At 43.0% G+C, this 27,309-nt stretch overlaps 1 protein-coding gene across 23 annotated transcripts in view; it reads right to left on the reverse strand.

The window, feature by feature from the left end:
- Positions 1-27,309, reverse strand: part of PEAK1 (pseudopodium enriched atypical kinase 1) — a 310,312-nt gene that overhangs the window by 242,596 nt on the left and 40,407 nt on the right. For 10 of the 23 annotated variants that reach the window (XM_063795320.1, XM_063795312.1, XM_063795318.1 and 7 more), the window contains exon 2: positions 9,345-9,407. The exons of 3 other annotated variants lie outside the window; for them this stretch is intronic. The gene's annotated coding sequence lies outside the window, so the exon portion shown is untranslated. Of the gene's footprint in view, positions 1-3,028; positions 3,146-9,344; positions 9,408-15,954; positions 16,092-27,309 lie in introns of all 23 variants that reach the window. 10 more of the 23 variants (XM_063795309.1, XM_063795316.1, XM_063795313.1 and 7 more) reach the window with 3 other exon arrangements.

Below are 27,309 nucleotides of genomic sequence, written 5' to 3' on the forward strand. Positions count from 1 at the left end.
TTTAAAAATGAAAATGACAAAGTCCCTGACTTCAAGAAGCATAGTTTCTAAAATGAGAAAAACATATACAAACAATCACAACATAGTGAAAAAGTACAAAGTGCGGTGATAGCTTAGCAATCAACTATATATGGGGAAGCGAGAGAGCACTTTAGGAGGAGGAAACTAGCATGTACAAAGTAACATATAAATCAGTATGGTTTGTACAGAAATTTTAATGGATAATGACTGAACACACAAGTTTTGAAATAAACAATCTGGCTGTATCTATTCTATCTGAGGATAAAATAACAGTCTTTACCTCACAGGACTACTGTGAAGATTACATGAAATGCTAAATATAAACCACTTAGCATAGGGTCTGGCATATACAGAAAGATCTCAATAAGCGTTATCTCATATACTTTCTGACAAAAACATTCAACAAACTATGACTAAAAGAGAACTTCCTAAACCTGATAATGGGCAGTTATGAAATACCCATAGTTAACATCTTACTTGATCCTGAAAGACTGAATGCTTTCACCCTAAGATCAGAAACGAGACAAGGGCTGAGCACAGTGGCTCACATGTATAATCCCAGCACTTTGGGAGGCTAAGGCAGGAGGATCACTTGAGCCCAGGAGTTTGTGACCAGCCTGAGCAACATGGCGAAACCCCATCTCTTCAAAAAAAATACAAAAATAAGCTGGGTATGGTGGCGCCTGCCTGTAGTCCCAGCTACTTGAGGGGCAGAGGCAGGAGGATCACCTGAACCCAGGAAGTCAAGGCTGCAGTGAGCCATGTTCACACCACTACACTCCAGCCTGGGCAACAGAGTAAGACCTTGTCTCAAAAAAAAAAAAAAAAAAAAAAAACGGTTTCAGCCAGAGCAGTTAGAGACATGAAAGGGATCTAGATCAGAAAAGAGGTAAAACTATCACTATGACATGATGACATGATCTTACATATTAAAAAGCCCTAAGTAATCTATAAACAACTATTACAATTAACAAATAAGTTCAGCAAGGTTGTGTGATATAAAAATCAATTATATTTCTATATACTAGCAATGAATAATCCAAAAATGAAATTAGAAAAAAAATTTCACTTAGAATACTATTAACAAAATAAAGTACTTATGAATAAATTTAACAAAAGAATTATAAGACATACACTGAAAATTATAAAACACTGAAAGAAATTAAAGAAGACCTGAATAAATGGAAAAACATCCAGTGTTTACAGATTGGATGACTGACTGTAAAGTCCCCAAACTGATTTAAAGATTCCTGCCTCAGATTCAACGCAATCAAAATCTAGCTGGATTTTTTGTAAAAATTGACAAGCTAATCCAAAAATTCATATGGTAATATAAGCAATCCAGAAGAGCCAAAACAATCTTGAATAAAGTTGGAAGAACTTACACTGCCCAATTTCAAAACTTTATTACAAAACTACAGCAATCAGGACAATGTGGTACTGACATAAGGAAAGACAAATCAATGGAACAGAATTGAAAGTCCAGAAATAAATCCCTACATTTATAGGCAATTGGTTTTCTTTAAGGGTGCCAAGATAATCCGATAGTCAGAGACAACTGGATATCTACATACAAATGAATGAAGTTGAACCCCTACATTACACCATTTATAAAAATTAAGTGAGAATGCATCACAGACATAAAAATAAGAGGTGGAACAATAAAACTCCTAGAAGAAAACATGAGTATTCCCCAGGACCTTGAATTAGACAATGGTTTCTTAGATACAACACCAAAAGCAACCAAAAAAAAAATAAGTAAACAAACACTTTTGTGCTTCAAAGGACAATATCAAGAAGTGAAAAGACCCACAGAATAGGAGAAAATATTTGTAAATCATTTCTCTTAAGAGATTTGTATCCAGCCAATATATATATACATATAAGCTGATCCTTGAACAACATAGGTTTGAACTGTGTAGGTCCACTTATATGCATTTTTTTCAACCAAACATGGATAAAAAAAGACAGCATTCATGGGATGTGACACTCACCTATACAGAGGACTGACTCTTCTTTATAGGTGGGTTAGTAGGACCAAATGCAGGACTTGACTATGTGTGAATTTTGGTATACACAAGGGTCCTGAAACCAATTCCCTGAATATACCAAGGCACAACTGTATTTCTATTTAATGTAAATATACATTTATATTATATGTAATATAAATAAACATATATATACAAATAACCTAATTTTAAAATGGCAAAGGATGAAAATAAAAATGTCTTTAAAGCCCCTACCTCTCACCCTATACAAAAATCAACTCACAAAGGGATCAAAGACCTGAAACAATAAAACCACTAGAAGAAGACATAGGGGAAAATGCTCCAGGACACTGGTCTGGGAAAAGATTTTATGATAAGACCTGAAAAGCGCAGGCAACTAAAGCAAAAGAAACAAACGAGATTACATCAAATTAACTTCCGTACAACCAATGACACAATCAACAGAGTGAAAAGACAGCCTGTAGAATGGGAGAAAATATTTGCAAACTACTCATCCCACAGGAGATTAATATCCAGAATATACAAGGACAAACATATCAAAAGCAAAAAAAAAAAAAAAAAATCTGATTTAAAAATTGGCAAATGGGCTGGGCGCGGTGGCTCACGCCTGTAATCCCAGCACTTTGGGAGGCCGAGGCGGGTGGATCACGAGGTCAGGAGATCGAGACCATCCTGGCTAACACGGTGAAACCCCGTCTCTAATAAAAATACAAAAAATTAGCCGGACGTCGTGGCGGGTGCCTGTAGTCCCAGCTACTCGGGAGGCTGAGGCAGGAGAATGGCGTGAACCCGGGAGGCAGAGCTTGCAGTGAGCCGAGATCGCGCCACTGCACTCCAGCCTGGGCAACAGAGCAAGACTCCGTCTCAAAAAAAAAAAAAAAAATTGGCAAATGATATAAATGAACATTTTTCAAAAGAAGACATATACCAGCCTGGGCAACATAATTAGACTCCATCTCCGCAAAAAATTTTAAAAAATTAGCCATCGTGGTACATACCTGTAGTCCTGTCTACTTAGGAGGCTGAGGCAGGAGGATTGCTTGAGCCCAGGAGTTTGAGGCTGCAGTGAACTATAATCATGCCACTGCACTCCAGCGTAGGTACAGAGCCAGACCCTGTCTCAGAAAAACCAAAAACAATCAAAAAAAGAATGAAAAAATGCTCAACATTGCTAATCAAGGAGATGCAAATAAAAACCACACTGAGGTATCATCTCACCCCAATTAGGATGGCAGCTGTTATCAAAAGACAAAAAATAACAAATACTGGTGAAAATGCAGAGAAAAAGGAACTCTTATATACTGCTGATGGTAATGTAAACTAGTACAACCACTATGGAGAACAGCAAGGAGGTTCCTCAAAAAACTACAAATAGAATATCATATGATCCAGCAATTTCACTACAGTGAATCTATCCAAAGACAAGACTATCATTATATCAAAGAGACATTTGCACCTCCGTGTTTACTGTAGCACTACTGACAATAGCCAAGATATGAAATCAACCTAGATGTCCAACAAAGGATGAATGGATGAAGAAAATCTGGAATATATATATATCAGAGAATGCTATTTAGTCATGAAGAAAAAAAAAAAAAGAAATCCTGTCATTTGCAGCAACATGGATGAGACTGGGACGTTATGCTAAGTAAAATAAGCCAGAAACAAAAAGTTAAATAAAGAAGACTGTGTGGTAGATAGAGCTCCCTCTCCCCTCTCCCCTCTCCCCTCTCCCCTCCCCCCCTCCCCTCTCCCCTCTCCCTTCTCCCCTCTTTCCACGGTTTCCCTCTGATGCCGAGCCGAAGCTGGACGGTACTGCTGCCATCTCAGCTCACTGCAACCTCCCTGCCCGATTCTCCTGCCTCAGCCTGCCGAGTGCCTGCGATTGCAGGCGCGCGCCACCACGCCTGACTGGTTTTCGTTTTTTTTTGGTGGAGACGGGGTTTCGATGTGTCGGCTGGGCTGGTCTCCAGCTCCTAACCGCGAGTGATCCGCCAGCCTCGGCCTCCCGAGGTGCCGGGATTGCAGACGGAGTCTCGTTAACTCAGTGCTCAATGGCGCCCAGGCTGGAGTGCAGTGGCGTGATCTCGGCTCGCTACAACCACCTCCCAGCCGCCTGCCTTGGCCTCCCTAAGTGCCGAGATTGCAGCCTCTGCCTGGCAGCCACCCCGTCTGGGAAGTGAGGAGCGTCTCCGCCTGACCGCCCATCGTCTGGGATGTGAGGAGCCCCTCTGCCTGGCTGCCCAGTCTGGAAAGTGAGGAGCGTCTCTGCCCGGCCGCCATCCCATCTAGGAAGTGAGGAGCGCCTCTTCCCGGCCGCCATCACATCTGGGAAGTGAGGAGAGTCTCTGCCCGGCCGCCCATCGTCTGAGATGTGGGGAGCACCTCTGCCCTGCCGCCCCGTCCGGGATGTGAGGAGCGTCTCTGCCCGGCCGCCCTGTCTGAGAAGTGAGGAGACCCTCTGCCTGGCAACCGCCCCGTCTGAGAAGTGAGGAGCCCCTCCGCCCGGCAGCCACCCCGTCTGAGAAGTGAGGAGCGTCCTCCCTCCTCGTCCGGGAGGGAGGTGGGGGGGTCAGCCCCCCGCCCGGCCAGCCGCCCCGTCCGGGAGGTGAGGGGCGCCTCTGCCCGGCCGCCCCTACCGGGAAGTGAGGAGCCCCTCTGCCCGGCCAGCCGCCTCGTCCGGGAGGGAGGTGGGGGGGTCAGCCCCCCGCCTGGCCAGCCGCCCCATCCGGGAGGCGTGGGGTGCCTCTGCCCGGCCGCCCCTACTGGGAAGTGAGGAGCCCCTCTGCCCGGCCTGCCGCCCCGTCCGGGAGGGAGGTGGGGGGGTCAGCCCCCCGCCCGGCCAGCCGCCCCGTCCGGGAGGGAGGTGGGGGGGATCAGCCCCCCACCTGGCCAGCCGCCCCGTCCGGGAGGGAGGTGGGGGGATCAGCCCCCCGCCCGGCCAGCCGCCCTGTCCAGGAGGTGGGGGACGCCTCTGCCCGGCCGCCCCTACTGGGAAGTGAGGAGCCCCTCTGCCCGGCCAGCCGCTCTGTCCGGGAGGGAGGTGGGGGGGTCAGCCCCCCGCCCGGCCAGCCGCCCCGTCTGGGAGGGAGGTGGGGGGGTCAGCCCCCCGCCCGGCCAGCCGCCCCGTCTGGGAGGGAGGTGGGGGGGTCAGCCCCCCGCCCGGCCAGCCGCCCCGTCCGGGAGGGAGGTGGGGGGGTCAGCCCCCCGCCCAGGCAGCCGCCCTGTCCGGGAGGTGAGGGGCGCCTCTGCCCGGCCGCCCCTACCGGGAAGTGAGGAGCCCCTCTGCCCGGCCAGCCGCCCCGTCCGGGAGGGAGGTGGGGGGGGTCAGCCCCCCGCTGGGCCAGCCGCCCCGTCGGGGAAGTGAGGGGCGCCTCTGCCCGGCCGCCCCTACTGGGAAGTGAGGAGCCCCTCTGCCCGGCCAGCCGCCCTGTCCACGAGGGAGGTGGGGGGTCAGCCCCCCGCCCGGCCAGCCGCCCCGTCCGGGAGGGAGGTGGGGGGGGTCAGCCCCCCGCCCGGCCAGCCGCCCCGTCCGGGAGGTGAGGGGCGCTTCTGCCCGGCCGCCCCTACTGGGAAGTGAGGAGCTCCTCTGCCCGGCCACCACCCCATCTGGGAGGTGTACTCAACAGCTCATTGAGAACGGGCCATGAAGACAATGGCGGTTTTGTGGAATAGAAATGGGGGAAAGGTGGGGAAAAGATTGAGAAATCCGATGGTTGCCGTGTCTGTGTAGAAAGAGGTAGACATGGGAGACTTTCCATTTTGTTCTGTACTAAGAAAAATTCTTCTGCCTTGGGATCCTGTTGATCTGTGACCTTACCCCCAACCCTGTGCTCTCTGAAACATGTGCTGTATCCACTCGGGGTTGAATGGATTAAGGGCAGTGCAAGATGTGCTTTGTTAAAAAGATGCTTGAAGGCAGCATGTTCGTTAAGAGTCATCACCACTCCCTAATCTCAAGTACCCAGGGTCACAAACACTGTGGAAGGCCGCAGGGTCCTCTGCCTAGGAAAACCAGAGAACTTTGTTCACTTGTTTATCTGCTGACCTTCCCTCCACTATTGTCCTGTGACCCTGCCAAATCCCCCTCTGCGAGAAACACCCAAGAATGATCAATAAAAAAGAAAAAAAAAAAAAAGTTAAATAAACACTGCATGTTCTCACTCATTGGTAGTAGGGAGGGAGGGACAGGGAGAGATTTGTTAAAGAATAAAAAATTACCAATAGATATGAGGAATACGTTCTAGTGTTCTATACCACAGTAAGATGACTATAGTTAACAGTAATATGTAGTTTCAAATAGCTAGGAAGAAAATCTAAAGTTAACAGTAATATGTAGTTTCAAATAACTAGGAAGAGGATATTGAACATTCCCAACACAAAGAAATGATAAATGTCTGAGATGATGGATATGTTAATAACCCTATCTGATCACTAACATATATGTACTAAAACATCACTATGTACCTATGAATATGTACAATTATTATTGTCAATTAAAAACTAAAAAAAAAATAAAAAGAAAATGTTCGAATGGTCAATAAGCATATTAAAAAAGTTCATAATAAGTCACTAGGGAAATACAAATCAAAACCACCATATACCACTTCACATCCACTGAGTGGCTATATTAAACAAAACAAAACAAACCCAGACAATGTTAAGTATTGGCAAGGATATGGAGAAATCAAAACCCTCATTCATTGCTAGTAGGAATGTAAAAAGGTACCGTCTTTTTAGAAAATAGTTTGGCAGTTCCACAAAATGTTAAACACGGAGTTATTAAATGACCTAGCCATTCTACTGTTAGGTATATATCCAAGAGACATGAAACCCTATGTCCACACAAAAACTTATACACAAATAAGTGTTCACAGCAGAATTTTCAAAATAGCCAAAAAAGTGGAAACAACCCAAATGTCCAACAACTGATAAATGGATAAATGAAATATGGCATATAGATATTGTGGATGAAAAAAAAGAAAAACAAGTGTGACTTTTTATTTTATTTATTTATTTATTTTTTTAGACGGAGTCTCACTCTGTCACCCAGGCTGGAGTGCAATAGTGTGATCTTGGCTCACTGCAACCTCCGCCTCCTGGGTTCAAGCGATTCTCCTGCCTCAGCCTCCCAAGTAGCTGGGATTACAGATGCTCACCACCACACCCAGCTAAATTTTGTAGTTTTAGTGAAGACAGGGTTTCACCATGTTGGCTGGGCTGGTCTCGAACTCCCGACCTCAGGTGATCCACCTGCCTCAGCCTCCCAAAGTGCTGGGATTATAGGCATGAACCACCATGCCAGACCACTTTTTTTAGCTTGATCATAAACAATTACAGTCTTTACCTGGCAGGCTTCACAGGAGAAAAATGCCCTCCCCACACCAGATTTGGTGCATACCTGGTGCACTGACATCTCTAAAGCAAGCTGCAGTCAAGACTCAGGTATTCCTAAATGGCCATGCTCTTTACCGTATCTACATTAGTAGCCCAGGTACCTTCATTCAGAAGTCTCTGTGGCCTTTTACTGAGGCCTTTCCTTAGGCAACTATGGAGAGGCCTCCTCAACAGAGGGACAACACTAAAAACACTTTCCTCCACTCTGATTCAGTACCTTCCTCCACTCCTAGCCTTTGCACCTTTTCCTCTAACCCACCCCAGATCTATAAAACAGCAGGAACCTTTTGCTGGAGGCTCCCTCAGCATTGAGAAAATCCCCACCTCTGTGTTGATCCACTTGACAGGAGGGAGCCTGCACTTTCTCAGCTTTAACTTCTTGCTTATCCTAATTCGGTAAGTGATTAAAGTAACTCAGCTCTGTGTCCCCAGCTAAGCTCCTGACACTATGGAATATTATTCAGTCATAAAAAGGAATCAAGGTTCATCCATGCTTCAACACGGATGAAGCTTAAAAACTTTATGTTAAATGAAAGAAATTAGTCACAGAAGACAACATATTGTGCAACTCCATTTACATAAAATGTCCACAATAGGCAGAAAATAAATTAATAGCTGAGGGGAGGGAGGAATGAGTACAGACTGCTAATGAGTACTTTTAAGAGTGATGAAAGGCCAGGCAGGTGGCTCACACCTGTAATCCCAGCACTTTGGGAGGCCGAGGTGGGAGGATCACTTGAGGTTAGGAAGTCAAGACCAGCCTGGACAACATGGTGAAACCCTGTCTCTATTAAAAATACAAAAATTAGCCAGGCATGGTGGCACACACCTGTAATCCCAGCTACTGGGGAGGCTGAGGTAGGAGAACTGCTTGAACTCAGGAGGCAGAGGTTGCGGTGAACCAAGATGTTGCCACCGCACTCCAGCTTGGGCGAAAGAGACTCCATCTCAAAGAAAAAAATGAGTGATGAAAATATTCCAAAATTAGACTGTGGTGATGGTTGCACATCTCTGTAAATATAATAAAACTATTGAATTTTACACTTTAAATGGGTGGAATTTATGGTATGGAAATTATTTCTCAGTAAAGATAAAATATTAATACATGATGTTAGTGTTCATATCATATCTAGACCACTATTGCTCTGTAAATGAGTTTGTAAAATCATCCTTAAGGAATGTAGATACTGAAGGACTCAGAGTAGTAGACTGACAGGCTGACATTTTTTTAAAGAAAAAAAAATCTGTTGACAATGATAAAAATGGCTGACAGAGCAGTCAGACTCAAGGTGGAGAGACTTAACAACGGTGTATTTGGAAAAATTTTAACAAGAAGAGGACTTGAGCCAAGACAGGTAAGAAACGGGAAAAGGCTATGATCCTACCTTTAGAGTGGAATGCTATCTATAGAAGCTTTCTGTAAAAGGGAAGCTTTCTATAGAAGGCAACTATTAACCTATATCCTTATTACAGAGGCTCCCAAACAGGGAACTACAGAAAGTCATCAAGTCCAAGAGAGTAGAGTGGTAGAAAGCTCTTAATAACGGCCCATTAAACTAGCAGTTGTTTTAATCTATGATTTAACTAATGGAAGACTTGTCTTCAAAAATATTAGATTATAATGCCAATATATTCTCAAGTGTATCAGAGAACAGTAGTATGAATTTCGTCTTTGAGTATTAAAGATAAAGAAAAAATTCACTCAAAAGTATTTTATCACTAGAACAAGTTTCATTTATTTCAAATGTCTTATAAACATGCTTAAAAGTAAGCATACTCTATATGTAGTTTTATAAGTTTCCTATTAAAACACTCAGAGGAAAAGATATTTGATATTGCCTTAATTTTTTTCAAAAACAATTCTTTCTCATTATAAAATATATATTAAAAGGCAAATGAATTAATAAATTATCTCACCTTTGGTTTTTAGATAAACCACAAAGAAATGTCTACAGCATAAGTTCCAGTTTGGGCAGATACCTGAATTGTAAAAAACAAACAGAAAAAGACATGGTCAATATGGTTGAATCTGAGTATGGAAATTTAATTATTTCAATAGAACCCTAACTTGATCATTTACCTCCTAAATTTTTATGTCCAAGCTGTTCTTTAGATATCTATAGAATGTCAAGAATTAAGAAATTCTCCTGGACTTTCTATTGCCTTTGATTAATGTTGGTATTTCTTGAAATTAAAAGTATATCAAAACAGGCCGGGCACGGCGGCTCACACCTGTAATCCCAGCACTTTGGGAGGCTGAGGTGGACGGGTCACCTGAGGTCAGGTGTTTGAGAGCAACCTGGCCAATGTGGCGAAACCCTGTCTCTACTAAAAATACAAAAAAATTAGCTGGACATGGTGGTGTGTGCCTGTAGTCCCACCTACTCGGGAGGCTGAGGCAGAAGAAACGCTTGAACCCGGGAGGCGGAGGTTGCAGTGAGCCAAGGTCATGCCACTGCACTGCAGCATGGGCGATAGAGCAAGACTCCGTCTCAAAAAAAAAAAGAAAAAAAAAGATATCAAAACATGTACTACATAAACAGGAGAAAAAATCAATCTCCTTCATCAACTCAATTCTTCAAAAGAAAATATTTTCTACAGTTTACACTCCCTATAGTTATGATTGCCCATCCTCATAGAAAATACAGAATTTAAAAATCTGGAAATGTAAAAGTAAATCAATAGCAAATGTTTATAAAACCTAAGCAAATAAGTAAATTAAATAAAACCAATGTCTACTAAGTATGAAAAATGGAAAAAATGTTCTCTACATTAGCAAAGAAAATAAAATTAAAATGAGATATCATCTTTGATCAATGAAATTATAATTGTTTTAAAAATAAGATTATAGTCATTGGCACCCTTCCAGTTCTTCTCCTTACCAGACTCATGGTAAGATTGCACCTCACTGCACTCTTTCAACTTAGGTGTAGAAACATGACTTGCTTTAGCCACTGAAATGTACACAGATGTGATGTTACACATTTCTAAGTATAAGCTTTAAGACCAACTACACAACTTACAGACCTCCCAGCTACTGCAGTCATTATGGAGTTCACTAAATGTCTCTGAAGAGAAAAAAACAACCCTGCTGACATGTATTAGACATGTAACATGAGCAAGAAATAAACTTTGTTGTATTATGCAACTGAGATTTTTTAGGACTGTTTGTTACTACAGCACAATCTAGGCTATACTGACAGCTACAAGTGATAACGTAATATAATAATATATATTATAATAATGTAATATAACAGGCATTTTTGTACACCGTTCATAGGAATTTAAATTGGTAAATTTGTTTTTGTTTTTTGGGTTTTTCTGAGACAGGATCTCACTCTGTCACCTAGGCTGGAGTACAGTGGCGTGATCACAGCTCACTGCAGCCTAGACCTCCCAGGCTCGAGTGATCCTTCTACCTCAGCATCCTGAGTAGCTGGGACTACACAGGTGCCCACCACCAAGCCCTGCTAATTTTTGTATTTTTTGTAGAGATGGGGTTTTGCCATGTTGTCCACCCAGACTGGTCTTGAACTACTGGGCTCAAGCAATCCACATGCCTCAGCCTCCCAAAGTGCTGGGATTACAGGCATGATCCATACGCCCAGCAATTGGTAAAATCTTTCTGGAATCCCAGCACTTTGGGAGGCCGAGGCAGGTGGATCATGAGGTCAGGAGATGGAGACCATCCTGGCCAACATGGTGAAACCCCGTCTCTACTAAAATACAAAAAATTAGCTGGGTGTGGTGGTGTGCACCTGTAATCCCATCTACTCAGGAGGCTGAGGCAGGGAAATCGCTTGAACCCAGGAGGCAGAGATTGCAGTGGGCCGAGATCGCGCCACTGTACTCCAGCCTGGCAACCGGGCGAGACTCCATCTCAAAAAAGAGCTAGAAGCAAACTAAAAGTACAAATGATTTGCTAAATAAGCTAGAATATTAAGCAATCATTAAAACTGCTTATCAAAGATGCTTAATGACTAACAGAAGAAACTGTGTAAAGGGCATACATAGGAACTCTCTGTACTGTCTACTCAATTTTTTCATGTATACGATTCAAGAACAGGTAAAACTAACTAATCTCCACTGACAGAAAGTAGGTAAGTTATTGCAGGAACCAAAGGTTGTATGAAAGAACTGACTGCAAAGGGGCTTAAGAGAAGCTTTTAAGAGTGATTAAAATGTTCTATATCTTGATTATGGCGGTTGTCAACAGGATATACACATTAGTCAAAACCCCTCAAACTGTACTGCACATAAATAATTTTACTAAAGTGGATTTTAAAAGTAAAATAAAAATGCTTAATGACAGGAAAATGCTCATCTGCTGGGTAATTTGAAATGTGTAATACATAAATTTGCATAGAAGAGGCTACAAATACATACAATGTTAATAGTGCTTTGCTTTGCATAAATATTACATAGGTAGTTTTCATTTTTCCTTAAGTTATGTACTTTCAAAATGCTCTAAGTAAGTACGTATTTTTATGTTTATTTGGTGGTATTTTATTGAGAACCAGAGCTTAAGCCTAGAATAAGCTTGAGGTTTTAATAATTTATTCATTCAGTATTCATTACATGCCTCCATGTACAAACAGCATTCTAAGTGGTAGAGGGATATCTCCAAGCTTGGGTATGTTTCTCCAAGGTTCAGCTAGATGGGCCTTTCAAGTGATCACCATTGCCAGTGAATGTGGAAGCATCAACTATCATCTGTAAACCACATCTGTTTATAATCTTTACGCTGGCAAATGACAGGTAAGTTGTGACTATAAAAACTGTTTGGATTCATGATTATCTGTTTACCTAATCTTCCTGAAAATAAGCTTAAATTTCCTACAGTGTTTAATATGTAATATATAACATATATTTAGAATGTATTATAATGTGTGAATGTTTATAAGAATCTGTATTGATAACTAATCATTTTAAAATGTTATGAGTTTTGAGCATTTATTTACTTAAAAAATTAAAAGTTTTGGGCCAGGCGTGGTGGCTCATGCCTGTAATTCCAGCAATTTACGAGGCCAAGGCGGGCGGATCACCTGAGGTCAGGAGTTCCAGACCAGCCTGGCCAACATTATGAAACCCCGTCTCTACAAAAATACAAAAAAAATTAGCAGGGCATGATGGCAGGTGCCTGTAATCCTAGCTACTAGGGAGGCTGAGGCGGGGGAATTGCTTGAACCCAGGAGGAGGAGGTTGTAGTGAGCTGAGATCACGCCACTGTACTCCAGCCTGGGCGACAGAGCAAGATGCCATCTCAAAAAAAAAAAAAAAAAAAAAAAAGAGTTAAAAGTTTTACCACTATAAAAACTGCTTGAGGGTTTAAAACTCTAAGAAATTGTAGAAAAATATAAATGAAACATAGAAAGCAATAAGTAAGACAATGGAGACAAAGCATTAAGCAAAGAGCAAGAAGTATTTGATTAATCAAATAGAAATACTGGATACATATCATTAACAAATTGTAATCAACAAGTAAAAATATAGTGAGAAAATACTTGTTTCGTGTTCAGCAGTGAGTGTAGCAATTCAAGATACTGGGCACAAGGGATTATGACTATATGCAGGGGACTATATGCACTAACTTCTCATGACAGAAAAATCTGAGATAACTACTCCATTATAGGGAATACACATGAAGCAAAAGAGAAGGAACACATATAGAAGAATCTAATCCAGAACTGATTTTAAACCAGTGATCACTGAAATTAAATCACTGTTTAATTATAACTATACAATATGTTGCCTTCTCAAGTTTGACATTTGCACTTACATGTTGTATTCAAAAAGTATAAAACTTCATAATTTACAATAAAATACAAATAAAATGCACTATTTATACTGATAACCATTAAGAAGCACTAAAATAATGTGTGCTAATCAGGTTACAGCTAGTAAAGATGAGTAAAATAGTCTCAGACATTAGGATACAACACAGAAAATATGTGTATGTGAATCACGGTACAGATAGTAAAGATGAATAGACTCAGACACCAGGAAGTTTTCATAGCACTTAGAAAGATAGCACAAACCCAAAACACAAAATTGCCAACACTACAGGAATGCATATGGAGAGTTCTTGTTAATTAGCTTCTCGACCCTTAGAAAATACAACCTATGAGTCGTCACTGAAAATACAAACAGATGGGAAAACACCATCACCAAGTTGGTCTTGGTTTTCTAAATTCTAGAAACCATATGTGCAGGAACAAGTACCCTAATCAACTAAATCAGTGGTCAAACTATAGCCTAAGAGCCAAATCCAGCCCAGGGCCTGTTTTTGTCTGATTTATGAGCTAAGAATGGTTTTTACATATTTAAAGGGCCATAAACAAACAAGAATATGCAACAGAGGTAGTATATTGCCACAAAGTTTAAAAGTTTAAAGGGGATCTTTACAGAGGTCTGCTGACTTCTGAACTAAATAATTCATAAATGGATGAAACAGGTCTTAGTGGTGGCTCTGATCCAAAGATTTGAACTGTGCCATGGCATCATAGTATATTAGAACTGGAAGGAGGCATGAAGACCATCTTTCCTTCCCATGATATTGCAAAGGCGCTGACTATGGCTCATAGGTTTCCATCTTCTGGATCTACTGTATCCTGGGTCAAAAGTGCTTTACATCTCACCACAACACTGGCTCCCTTTTCCTTTAGTGAAGTAATCTGGGAATTAAAAAAAGAGGTACAACAGAGTAAGTACACTCTCCTCCAACTCTCCACTGAGCCTTTCCTACACACAACTAATCAACTAAAAGTGAAGTGCTGATGACCTTCATATTTTACTAATTCAGCATCAAAGATCATTTCCTATTCTCCCCACTTCATCTCCCCACTTCATCTCCCTCTACTCTACTTAGATATACTCTAAACCAAGCAAATTAATCTACTAGCATTCCTGAAAAAGCATCTGTTTTGTCCTATGGACCTTGGTCTATGTGGTTTCTCTCCTATGGACATGACTTCCTTTCTCCACCTATCCAAATTCCTTCCATCCTTCATGGCCCAATTTGACATCCATGATACCTTCGGAAAGCTTATAATCCAATAGGAAACAGAGCTCAGGTACACACAAAAAAGTTTAAAAAATCTTGAAAGTTGTAATAAATAAAATGTTATAAAATTCCAAGAAGCAAAATGTCACCTCAGGGGAAAATGTTTAGGTACCACCTTGGGAAAGTCTTTGAGTAAGATATGAGAAAGAGCAGAGAAGAAAAAGGGACGTTCCAGGCAGTGGAAATGAGCAAAGGTATAAAAGGGATAATTTCTTATAGTAGTGATTCTCGTGTTTTTGTTTCCCTAGATTTGCCTCTCACCAAGTGATGACACAGAGAATGCCCTCAATTTCTAAAGTCCCTTGCCTACCCATAATTTTGAATGTTACCAAAACCCACAGATTTAATGTGCTAATCAGTTAATCAAAATTCAATGGAGACAGTCTATTTCTGCATATGTCTTCAGATAACTTTTGTGAACATAAAAATCCAACACATCGAGCCAGGCACGGTGACTCATGCCTGTAATCTCAACACTTTGGGAGGCTGAAGCAGGCGGATAATGAGGTCAGGAGATCGAGACCATCCTGGCCAAAATGGTGAAATCCCAACTCTACTAAAATACAAAAAATTAATCAGGTGTGGTGGCCCACGCCTGTAGTCCCAGCTACTCAGGAGGCTGAGGTAGGAGAATCGCTTGAACCCAGAAGGCGGAGGTTGCAGTGAGCTGAGATTGCGCCACTGCACTCCAGCCTGGCAACAGAGCAAGACTCTGTCTCAAAAAAAAAAAAAAAAAAAAAAAGAAAGAAAGAAAAATCCAACACATCTACAAAATCAAATATAAATTCTGTGACTTTAAGGCTGAATTATGTTATTTTCATATTATTAATCAAACCAAAAGGGCTGAAAGTAAAAACTTCATTATTTTGGTTACCTTTTTACTAAGTAATTTTATTCTATGGATAGCAACCTTTCACATTCTGGTTCACTCCAAACCTAGGGCCTAGTAGATGCTACCTAAATACCTGTTGAATTAATGATATTGGAACATAATATATATTTCACTGAAAATATTCCTTCCTTTAATTATGCAGTATAATAGAAAGTAGAGAGAAGATAAGGAACATTAATTGAAAGTGTTGTAAAAGTGAAACCATCCAAAAACTTAAAACAATTATTTCAAAACCATCTTTGAAGCAAATAATCTATTCACATGTAACTCAGATATTTATTGTAGCCTTTGTTGTAACACTACACACATACCACCACCACCACCACCACCACCACCACCACCACCACCACCACCATCATGACATTTTTTTCTAAATACAGCTTGAGGAAGGAAACCATATAATTTGATTAACAGAAGCTGGGCGCAGTGGCTCACGCCTGCAATCCTAGCACTTTGGGAGGCCAAGGCAGGAGGATCACTCGAGGTCCAGAGTTCAAGACCAGTCTGGTCAACATGGTGAAATGCCGTCTCTACTAAAAATACAAAAATTAGCCAGGCGCAGTGGCACACACCTGTAATTGCAGCTACTCGGGAGGCTGAGACAGGAGAATTGCTTGAAGGAGGTGGAGGTTGCAGTGACCTGAGATCGCGCCACTGCGCTCCAGCCCGGGAGACAGAGCAAGACTCTGTCCGAAAAAAATAAATAAAACTAAAAACAAAACAGAAAACAGTCACTTATTCATCTTTGTATTTCACGTAATTCCTAGCACATAATGGGTACTTTAAAATCACTCATTGAGTTGAACAGTCATAGAGAAAATGTTTTCTCTGCTCTCCATGACTTCACTGTATTTCAAAGGTATAAGGCAACAACTCTGGCAATAAAAGCAGAACTTACACTACTATGAAAGCCTGACTTATTTCAAGAGTTCTCTGATACGAGAAGAGATATCCAATAGATGTGTTCCCTAATTACACAAGTATAAGAAGATGCATTGCTCCACTGTTGTCGATTTGCTATATTTAGTAGGCTCTGAATTGAATTATTCAAGCATGTACAAATATAACCTTAAAGGTGTCCACATACTTGCTCCTGACAATCTGGATACAAAAGCTGCCATTCAGATAAAAGATGACAGGCGACAAGAATCTGACAGGCCAGCAATTTACTGCATTTTCTGCACATTTGAATTTGTAGCCCTCCATAGCCATTAAGCAAAATTAGTTTCATGATGTCAGCCAAAAAGCCTCATGGGCAGCAGTTTTATGTCATTAAAAAAACTACCATCCTCAATCTGTTTGAATCTGTGTTTGCTCATTAGAAGCCTCTCAATGAATCAGAAGCGAGGGTTTAATCACACTCTTGCTCTATGAATGTTTAGTATAGCCCTGAACTACAACAAATTCCTATTCTACCTTTCCCTGTATCTAAAATAGTTTAGATATGGTTGAAGAACCTAAGTATCAGACAGGCTAGCAGTTCTCAACTGATATGGTTCGGATATGTGTCCCCGCTCAAATCTCATGTCAGACTGTAATCCCCAATGTTGGAGGTGGGGCCTGGTGGGAGGTGATTGGATCATGGGGGCAGTTTCTAATGGTTTAGCACCATCCCCCTAGTACTGTTCTCATGATAAGAGTTCTCACAAGATCTGGTTGTTTAAAAGTGTGTAGCACCTTCCTCCTCTCTCTCTCTCTCTTTATGCCTGCTTCCCTTGGCCTTCCGCCATGATTATAAGTTTCCTGAAGCCTCACCAGAACCCTAGCAGATGGCCAGCTTCCTATACAACCCGAGGAACCATGAACCAATTAAACCTCTTTTCTTTATAAATTACCCAGTCCAGGTATTTCTTTATAGCAGTGCAAGAATGAACTAATACATCTATCAAAAATGGAGCAATTTCAAAACTATAAATGTGATCTTAATATGTATTTATCCAATTTAAAAAGCAAGTGTCAGAGAAAAACTTCATCCTCTCCTGCTCCTAACTGTTGATCTCTGAATCCACTATGCTCTCTTATGCCCCTATGCCTTTGAAATTGTTATTTTCCCCTTTGCTTGTTTAGAATCTCCTCCTTAAACCTGTCTGGCAAGTTTCTACTCATTATGGAAGTCTTCCCTGGTTTTCCCAAAAAAGATGCATGCAATCTTCCCCTATGCACATTTATATACTTACATAAGTACCTCTCAAACTATATCATAACTGTCTCTTATGGTTAGAGAACAGTAAGCTCTCTACAGGCAATGACTGAACACCTCTTGGCAGAACTAATATTGAACTGGTACACACCAACAGAGCCTGAAGGGTCATACTTAAGTACTGAAATACTTCCATAACATAGTCTGGTAAAGTGTCACTGCCTCAAACTCCACCAGTCCTAAGGTGCCTACTGATGGCCCAGTCTCCCCACCACCACTACAACCCAGCAGGTAAAACAAGAAAGCCTGACACAGCATAAAGGATGAAGGGGTTCTTCAAGATCGTGATCCAGTGCTACAGCCATCTTAACTGGTTGGTGCCTATTTTGTACTTACTGGTAAATACTTTAAATATCACTCCTGCCTCTTCATAGCCAAAGCACAGGACACTGCCTAGCTTATCACGCTTCTAATTCTTTGGCAAAATAATAAATGAAGACATACCAGGTTTATCAATGGCCCAGGGTCAATGGGCATGCTGTCAAAACTATGCAGACAATGATCAGTGATCAGACTGTCAAGAAAAATCCAGATACTAAAGTACTAGAAAAGAAAATGGCCAAGTCTGTCTATTCTCTGTGTTTGCCTTCAGCATTTGATAAAATAAATGCTTATGTTGATAATGTGCAAAAAAATCTTCAATGTGATACTTTATAGAGAATATAACTCAAGTATTTTTAATGTTTTTAAATAAAGTTTAAAAGCAAAGTTTCTATAAAGTAAGTCTCCATAACATACCACAAACAGTGATCATTAAACTCTAATCAGTGTCTTGGATAGGAACACAAGTATCACTAAAGGAGGAGCACAGTGATTAATTCAAATGGAGAGGAAAAGGCAAGAATGAGAAGAGTCAGCTAATTATAAATGGCATGTCTAATTACAGATTTTGCTAGGGGCTTCAGATACTTCTAATTAGTTTTACTAGGTATATTAATTATAAACAGAATACCATCAGAGAATTTTCTAATCACAGAAATGTACCTAGAACGTAAAATCAGAGTTTATCTTTATAATTTAATAATTAAATGTTCAATAATGTATAATTATTTTGAAAGTCATCAATAAAATATGTATCACACTAAAATCAAGTTACTCAGAATATTGCTAAGGTGGTGACAGCGTCTTTAAAACATCCATAGGGGAGCAAGTGTGTAGCTGAAGGAAGGATGAACATGTAGCTTCAATAATAAGAATTTTGAACTTATAAATGGTGATATAACCATCTTTTTAGGCTCCTTCCTTTCTGGTAAATACTTTAAATATCACTTTTTAATACTTTAAAATTTTCTGGTAGAAAAATTGTCTTTTATTCATGCTGTAGGCAGTTTCAGAGAGCCATATCATTAAAATGTTAAAAATAAAGATGGAAGGGATAAATAGCAGCAAGAGAAGCTTATCTAATTTCAACACTATCTCATTAAGATCAATCTTTAATTTAAAACAAAAACAAAACCCTGCTGTGCTATATACCATATTAATGAAAAATTCTACAAGGTGACAAAATCTCAAACAGGAAGCATAATGTGTTTAATACGGACAAATTAATAAAAACCATTCTGATTTTTTGGTATTTGTATTAAAGTAAAAACTTAGAAAAGAGGAGAAAAATTAAAGACCATGATGTATTTCAACTTTAAGAAAAGCTTTTAAAGTCCCACTAATCTTAAATTAAAACAATCAGGTAAATTATTTTGGTTATTAGCACTAACATGAATTTAAGCAGAAAATATATACAAAGAAAATGTAAGTAATAGTTACAGTATCTATCATTTATTGAACACCTATATACTATCCCAGGCAGAATGCAAGGTGCTTTACCTAAATTGTTAATTTTCACAAGCATCTAACTTGGCAGATACTATCATCCCTACCTTACTGATGATGAGTTGGTATTAAAAATAATCTCGCCACAGTCAGCTAGTAAGTGGCAAAGATTCAAACTCATAGTTGACTACCCAACAGCCTCTGTGCTGGCCACTACACCCCACTAACTGACCAGATGGCCTCAATGTAGTTAAAGTAAGCCAAGGTAGCACTGAAGTTCCATGGTGTATAAGCTGTACTAGATGGATGAAGTTAAGGCTTCAATCTACTATTCCAATGAATGTGACTATCTGAATATCTAAGGAAAACAATATAATTTAGTAATTACACTTCTGACCCTGATTTGGGAAATCAAGGATGTAGCCAGTTAGCTTAAGAGCTATCACAAAATTCTATTTTCATTAAACTCACTTTGATCCAAAGATCAAAAATTAAGCACTTAGATCCACAAGTAAAAGGATTCAATCAGGACCGACATAAGTTAAAAATAAATGTAATAACAGGCCAGGCGCGGTGGCTCACGCCTGTAATCCCAGCACTTTGGGTGGCCGAGGCGGGTGGATCACGAAGTCAGGAGATCGAGACCATCCTGGCTAACACGGTGAAACCCCGTCTCTACTAAAAAAAACCAAAAAAAAATTAGCCGGACGCGGTGGCGGGCGCCTGTAGTCCCAGCTACTCGGGAGGCTGAGGCAGGAGAATGGCGGGAACCCGGGAGGCGGAGCCTGCAGTGAGCCGAGATCGCGCCACTGCACTCCAGCCTGGGAGACAGAGCGAGACTCCGTCTCAAAAATACATAAATAAATAAATAAATGTAATAATAAAAATAAATGAGTTTGATTAACACAATTTATTTAAAAAAACCTTTCTCCAACTTTTTTGAACACATATAACAAAAAAGAAAATGTACAGTTCACTTAAAGAAATCAGGCAACTTGAAACTCTTCTGAATAAATGAGCATGAATAAAAAAAATTATCATATACCTAACAAAGGCACACAACAAACATTTAACAAACAAGTTAATGACTTGGCTAAATGAAGATTAAAAAGTGAAAATGGGGAAAACAAGGAAAATTAAGGGAAGAGTTGATCTTTCTCCAAGTTCCTTCTCACATAAATACTACCTGCTCTATATTTCCCAGGAAGTTGGTTAAGGGCGGGGGGGGCGGGAAGTACTTGCTCTTGAGGTTCTTTACTAAAAACAGTCCTTCAGAATATACCTACCCTAGCAGAACTCTCCTCCTCATATTGTGGCTAAGGAAATATCACCTCTCTCCTAAGAGAAGGTCTAACATCCAAAATAATATCCTTCCTTGCCCTGAACAGCCTCTTTCTGGAAACATTTTCAATCCCTCTACATCCCACAGCATATTTCAAAGATACACTTTTCTGGTTTTCTAAATTGAATATTATTTATTATTTAATCATCATAATGAAAAATTTAAAGAGTGGTTTATGATATACAGAAACTCTGACACAATAAGGATATTTGATAGTGCAAATATAATTCTCATTTTAAAAACACAAGCATCCTTCACAAAGATTGTTCCATTTGAAAAGAATTTTTTAAGCCCTTTTTATGTAAGCTATTTTCTACTTTTTTATTTGAAAGAAATCATGGAGGATTTAAAAATTGACTTTAGAGAGCTCCCTCTCCCCTCTCCCCTCTCCCCTCCCCCCTCTCCCCTCTCCCCTCTCCCCTCTCCCCTCTCCCCTCTCCCCTCTCCCCTCTTTCCACGGTCTCCCTCTGATGCCGAGCCGAAGCTGGACGGTACTGCTGCCATCTCAGCTCACTGCAACCTCCCTGCCCGATTCTCCTGCCTCAGCCTGCCGAGTGCCTGCGATTGCAGGCGTGCGCCGCCACGCCTGACTGGTTTTCGTATTTTTTTGGTGGAGACGGGGTTTCGATGTGTCGGCTGGGCTGGTCTCCAGCTCCTAACCGCGAGTGATCCGCCAGCCTCGGCCTCCCGAGGTGCCGGGATTGCAGACGGAGTCTCGTTAACTCAGTGCTCAATGGCGCCCAGGCTGGAGTGCAGTGGCGTGATCTCGGCTCGCTACAACCACCTCCCAGCCGCCTGCCTTGGCCTCCCTAAGTGCTGAGATTGCAGCCTCTGCCTGGCAGCCACCCCGTCTGGGAAGTGAGGAGCGTCTCCGCCTGACTGCCCATCGTCTGGGATGTGAGGAGCCCCTCTGCCTGGCTGCCCAGTCTGGAAAGTGAGGAGCGTCTCTGCCCGGCCGCCATCCCATCTAGGAAGTGAGGAGCGCCTCTTCCCGGCCGCCATCACATCTGGGAAGTGAGGAGCGTCTCTGCCCGGCCGCCCATCGTCTGAGATGTGGGGAGCACCTCTGCCCTGCCGCCCCGTCCAGGATGTGAGGAGTGTCTCTGCCCGGCCGCCCTGTCTGAGAAGTGAGGAGACCCTCTGCCTGGCAACCGCCCCGTCTGAGAAGTGAGGAGCCCCTCCGCCCGGCAGCCACCCCGTCTGAGAAGTGAGGAGCGTCCTCCCTCCTCGTCTGGGAGGGAGGTGGGGGGGTCAGCCCCCCGCCCGGCCAGCCGCCCCGTCCAGGAGGTGAGGGGCACCTCTGCCCGGCCGCCCCTACCGGGAAGTGAGGAGCCCCTCTGCCCGGCCAGCCGCCTCGTCCGGGAGGGAGGTGGGGGGGTCAGCCCCCCGTCTGGCCAGCCACCCCGTCTGGGAGGCGAGGGGTGCCTCTGCCCGGCCGCCCCTACTGGGAAGTGAGGAGCCCCTCTGCCCGGCCAGCCGCCCCGTCCGGGAGGGAGGTGGGGGGGTCAGCCCCCCTCCCGGCCAGCCGCCCCATCCGGGAGGGAGGTGGGGGGGTCAGCCCCCCGCCCGGCCAGCCGCCCCGTCCGGGAGGGAGGTGGGCGGATCAGCCCCCCGCCTGGCCAGCCGCCCCGTCCGGGAGGGAGGTGGGGGGATCAGCCCCCTGCCCGGCCAGCCGCCCTGTCCAGGAGGTGGGGGGGGCGCCTCTGCCCGGCCGCCCCTACTGGGAAGTGAGGAGCCCCTCTGCCCGGCCAGCCGCTCTGTCTGGGAGGGAGGTGGGGGGGTCAGCCCCCGGCCCGGCCAGCCGCCCCGTCCGGGAGGGAGGTGGGGGGGTTAGCCCCCCGCCTGGCCAGCCGCCCCATCCGGGAGGTGAGGGGCGCCTCTGCCCGGCCGCCCCTTCTGGGAAGTGAGGAGCCCCTCTGCCCGGCCAGCCGCCCCGTCCGGGAGGGAGGTGGGGGGGTCAGCCCCCCGCCCGGCCAGCCACCCCGTCCGGGAGGGAGGTGGGGGGTCAGCCCCCCGCCCGGCCAGCCGCCCCGTCTGGGAGGGAGGTGGGGGGGTCAGCCCCCCGCCCGGCCAGCCGCCCCGTCCGGGAGGGAGGTGGGGGGATCAGCCCCCCGCCCGGCCAGCCGCCCTGTCCGGGAGGTGAGGGGCGCCTCTGCCCGGCCGCCCCTACCGGGAAGTGAGGAGCCCCTCTGCCCGGCCAGCCGCCCCCTCCGGGAGGGAGGTGGGGGGGTCAGCCCCCCACCGGGCCAGCCGCCCCGTCGGGGAGGTGAGGGGCGCCTCTGCCCGGCCGCCCCTACTGGGAAGTGAGGAGCCCCTCTGCCCGGCCAGCCGCCCTGTCCAGGAGGGAGGTGGGGGGTCAGCCCCCCGCCCAGCCAGCCGCCCCGCCCGGCCGGCTGCCCCGTCCGGGAGGTGAGGGGCGCTTCTGCCCGGCCGCCCCTACTGGGAAGTGAGGAGCTCCTCTGCCCGGCCACCACCCCATCTGGGAGGTGTACTCAACAGCTCATTGAGAACGGGCCATGAAGACAATGGCGGTTTTGTGGAATAGAAATGGGGGAAAGGTGGGGAAAAGATTGAGAAATCGGATGGTTGCTGTGTCTGTGTAGAAAGAGGTAGACATGGGAGACTTTTCATTTTGTTCTGTACTAAGAAAAATTCTTCTGCCTTGGGATCCTGTTGATCTGTGACCTTACCCCCAACCCTGTGCTCTCTGAAACATGTGCTGTATCCACTCGGGGTTGAATGGATTAAGGGCGGTGCAAGATGTGCTTTGTTAAACAGATGCTTGAAGGCAGCATGTTCGTTAAGAGTCATCACCACTCCTTAATCTCAAGTACCCAGGGACACAAACACTGCGGAAGGCCGCAGGGCCCTCTGCCTAGGAAAACCAGAGAACTTTGTTCACTTGTTTATCTGCTGACCTTCCCTCCACTATTGTCCTGTGACCCTGCCAAATCCCCCTCTGCGAGAAACACCCAAGAATGATCAATAAAAAAGAAAAAAAAAAAAAAAAAAAAGAAAGAAATCATGCCTTTAACAAAAGCTGTATTACAGTTACACATCTCTTACCAACAGGGATACATTCTGAGAAATTCATCAGTAGGTGATCATTGTGCAAACATCGTAGACTGTATTTACACAAACCTATATAGTATAGCCTACTATACCCACAGGCTATTTAATAGAGCCTATGGCTCCTAGACTACAAACCTGTACAGCATGTTACTATATTGAATACTGTAGGCAATAACAATGGTATTGGTGTATCTAAACACAGATAAGGGGCTGGGGGCAGTGGCTCATGCCTGTAATCCCAACACTTTGGGAGACCAAGGTGAGAGGATCACTTGAGCCCTGTTTGAGACCAACCTAGGCAACATAAGGAGACCCCATCTCTACAAAAATGTTTTAAAAATTAGCTGGGCATGGTAGCACACGCCTGTGGTCCCAGCTGCTCAGGAGGCTGAGGTGGGAGGATTGCTTAAGCCAGAAAGGTGGAGTCTGCAGTGGGCAGTGATTGAGCCACTGCATTCTAGCCTGGGGAACAGAGTGAGACTCTGTCTCAAAAAATAAAGTAAAACACAATTACAGATAAACATAGACAAGGTATGGGAAAAATACAATGTTAAATATACTCTTTTTTTTTTTTTTTTGAGATGGAGTCTCACTCTGTTGCCCAGGCTGGAGTACAATGGCACGATCTCAGCTCACTGCAACCTCCAGCTCACTGCAACCTCCACCTCCCAGGTTCAAGCGATTCTCCTGCCTCAGCCTTCCAAGTAGCTGGGACTACAGGTGTGCACCATCACACCTGGCTAATTTTTGTATTTTTAGTAGAGATGGGGTTTTACCATGTTGGCCAGGCTAGTCTCAAACTCTTAACCTCAGGTGATCCGCCCACTTTGGCCTCCCAAAGCGCTGGGATTACAGGCATGAGCCACCATGCCAGGCCAACAATGTTATACTCTTATGTGGTCCTCGTTGACCAAAACTTTGTTATTCCATGCATAACTGTATTTACAACTCTTACCTGGTTAGTGCCTGGAATAACTTCCTGAATCTCATCTACTGCATCACCTGCTGATTCAAAAATCACCTTAGAGCCCAACTCCTTTACTTCACCTAATAAAACTTACTGAGCTTGGACATGTAAAAACCACATGTGGTATATTTTCTTCCAGTGCAACAATGCCTATGAGACTGGGCAAGTTGAGACCAAGAGTGATCTCTCCTCTTCATACCAAACGACTAGCCTATCATTTGAATATGCTATTATTTTACACATGAGTTTAAAAAGAAAACTATGCCTGACTATCACATTTCCTAAAACTGTAAGTTTCTAAGGACTGCACTGACTCTGTATAACAATATTATATATATATATATCCCATAAAAATAAAGCAAGCAAGCATTTTGTAATTCTTATTTCACCTGTAAAACGGCCAACCACATGACAATTTTACGAAGCACCTCATTTCTTTAGTAAACTACTGAAAGATCATCTCCCTCTCTTTGACATACATGGACAGTGGAAGTCATAAGCAAAAGCTAAATGAAATGATCCTCAAAAATTCGTGCTTCTTACAGAGTACGGAATTCAATAGTCTAACTGCCAGGAATCTTGCTACTTCACGGTATTATTTACATATTACAAATTATATTTAATTAGAGTTTGTTATTTGTTCCATTTTAAAGGTATTGGAAAATAAAATATTTCCCTTTGCTGACATACTAACACATTCTTTACTATATACTAAAACTTTATAACATTTTATGTCTTAGTGGTTTTTGGAAGGTCAATACCATTGCATACTTATATGCTGAAATAAATCCTTTTAAAAATCACATTGTCAATTCTCTTTGGCTTCAGAAAATAGACATGTCAAAAACTCAACTGGAAAGCAAATAAATCACAATACCTTTGAAGTGTTATTAAATAATCCTGAAGACGAAATCTGAGTCAAACTACAAAAAGGCCCTCAATCTCTGCTACCAAGAATTGTGCTGGATTCATTCATATATCATTTATAGAAAAGAAGTAATCAGCATGTCTTTAGCCAAGCACAAACATGTTTGTTGAGATGGACTGTGTAAGTCCGAGGATTTTGCTCGCCACCCCTATATTTCCTTGGTCTACAAGAAACAACTGTAGTTCAGCTGAGACTGTCTTTAACTGGTTTGTTTTTAAAGAGCTATATCTGCGGAAATGAGATTGCCTAAAAGCACTGCAATCCTCTCCAGTGGGATTACAAGTTATATTGGTAATAAATGTGTTCACTTAGGTAACAAGAAAGAAGAAAAAGGCAACCTACAAATAGTGCTGAAAATCTGAAGTTATACATTTTCTCCAATGAAATAAAAGTAGTTGAATACCATATATTTCAAATAGAAACTCAAAAATCTGGGGATGTCCACAGCAAGACCTTCCCACAAGGAGCAAAATTATCTAGCAGTCCTTCTAAGAGGAACCTGAATTAGCATTCTCTATTGAACTAAAAAGTCGTAAGAGAATGTGAGTCACTTTTGAAGAGCTCATTGAAGAATAAAATGAGACTTTAAGTCTTTAAAGAAACTATCTAGAAATATATACAAATCCTAAGTTGAATACAATGTAACAAAAATAACACTTATCAAACACCCTCATACTTACAATTCTATACCCTCTGGGAAGAACGGTATACATGGAGGGAAGCCATTTTCTAGCTGGACATACTAGGCTAGGGTTCCCGAAATCCAATATATAGAGATTCAGGGGTTTGCTGCAAATATTCTAGAAGTGTATATCCAGAGTAAGAACTGTTCACTGCCAACCCAAGGGCCCATCCAACATAGACTACACCAATAGGGACCCTTAAGAGGATTGGTTAGGTCCAGGACCTTCATAAGAGATCTAATTAGCTTTAGAAAAGGGGCCAGAAACTCTTGTAACAGGAAACTTTTCCGTTTACAGCAGGACTTGCCTACAACATACCAAGACTAAATGCTGTTTCACTAGAATGGGACTTATTTCAACCAATCATATACAGATCTATGAATTCATGCCATCCTATCCAAAATGCTGGTTTTCAATCCTTAATTTGGATAACTACCCGAAACCTACCCTAACCACTGCTCTTTTCTAGTACTAAAATCCAGACTTTTCTTCCTCAACAATTACTCAGTGAATTTCTTTACTATATTTCTTTACCTGGCAAATGTAAAATCCTTACTATATTTCCTTACCTGGCAAATAAATAAACTCAGCTTTGTTTTGTCTTGTTTTTTTAGCTCCATTGGTCTTTGTTATATTCTTTGACATACTGATTTTCAAGAATATTTTCATTCCTTTTCTTCCACCAAAAGCAAATCAATACTGGCCTGGGAGCTAGAATCGGTCAATAGCATGACCTGCCCTGGTAATCAATAATACAGGCTGGTTATGTAATAATACAGGCCGATGGTTAGGTCATGCCATTGGCGTACCTGAAAATCTGCCAGATAATTAGAATCACCCTTTCAGCAAAAACAGCAACTCTCTGAGTACTCTGGTGGTACTGATCAGTGCAGTTTTGGAAGGCTGGACATAACTGATCTTTAAAGGCAAGATCCCTTTTTATTCCTCTTTCTGCTTATTATGTACGT

Source organism: Pan troglodytes, chromosome 16 (assembly GCF_028858775.2).
Source record: "Pan troglodytes isolate AG18354 chromosome 16, NHGRI_mPanTro3-v2.0_pri, whole genome shotgun sequence".
In the NCBI taxonomy this organism is placed as follows: domain Eukaryota; kingdom Metazoa; phylum Chordata; class Mammalia; order Primates; family Hominidae; genus Pan; species Pan troglodytes.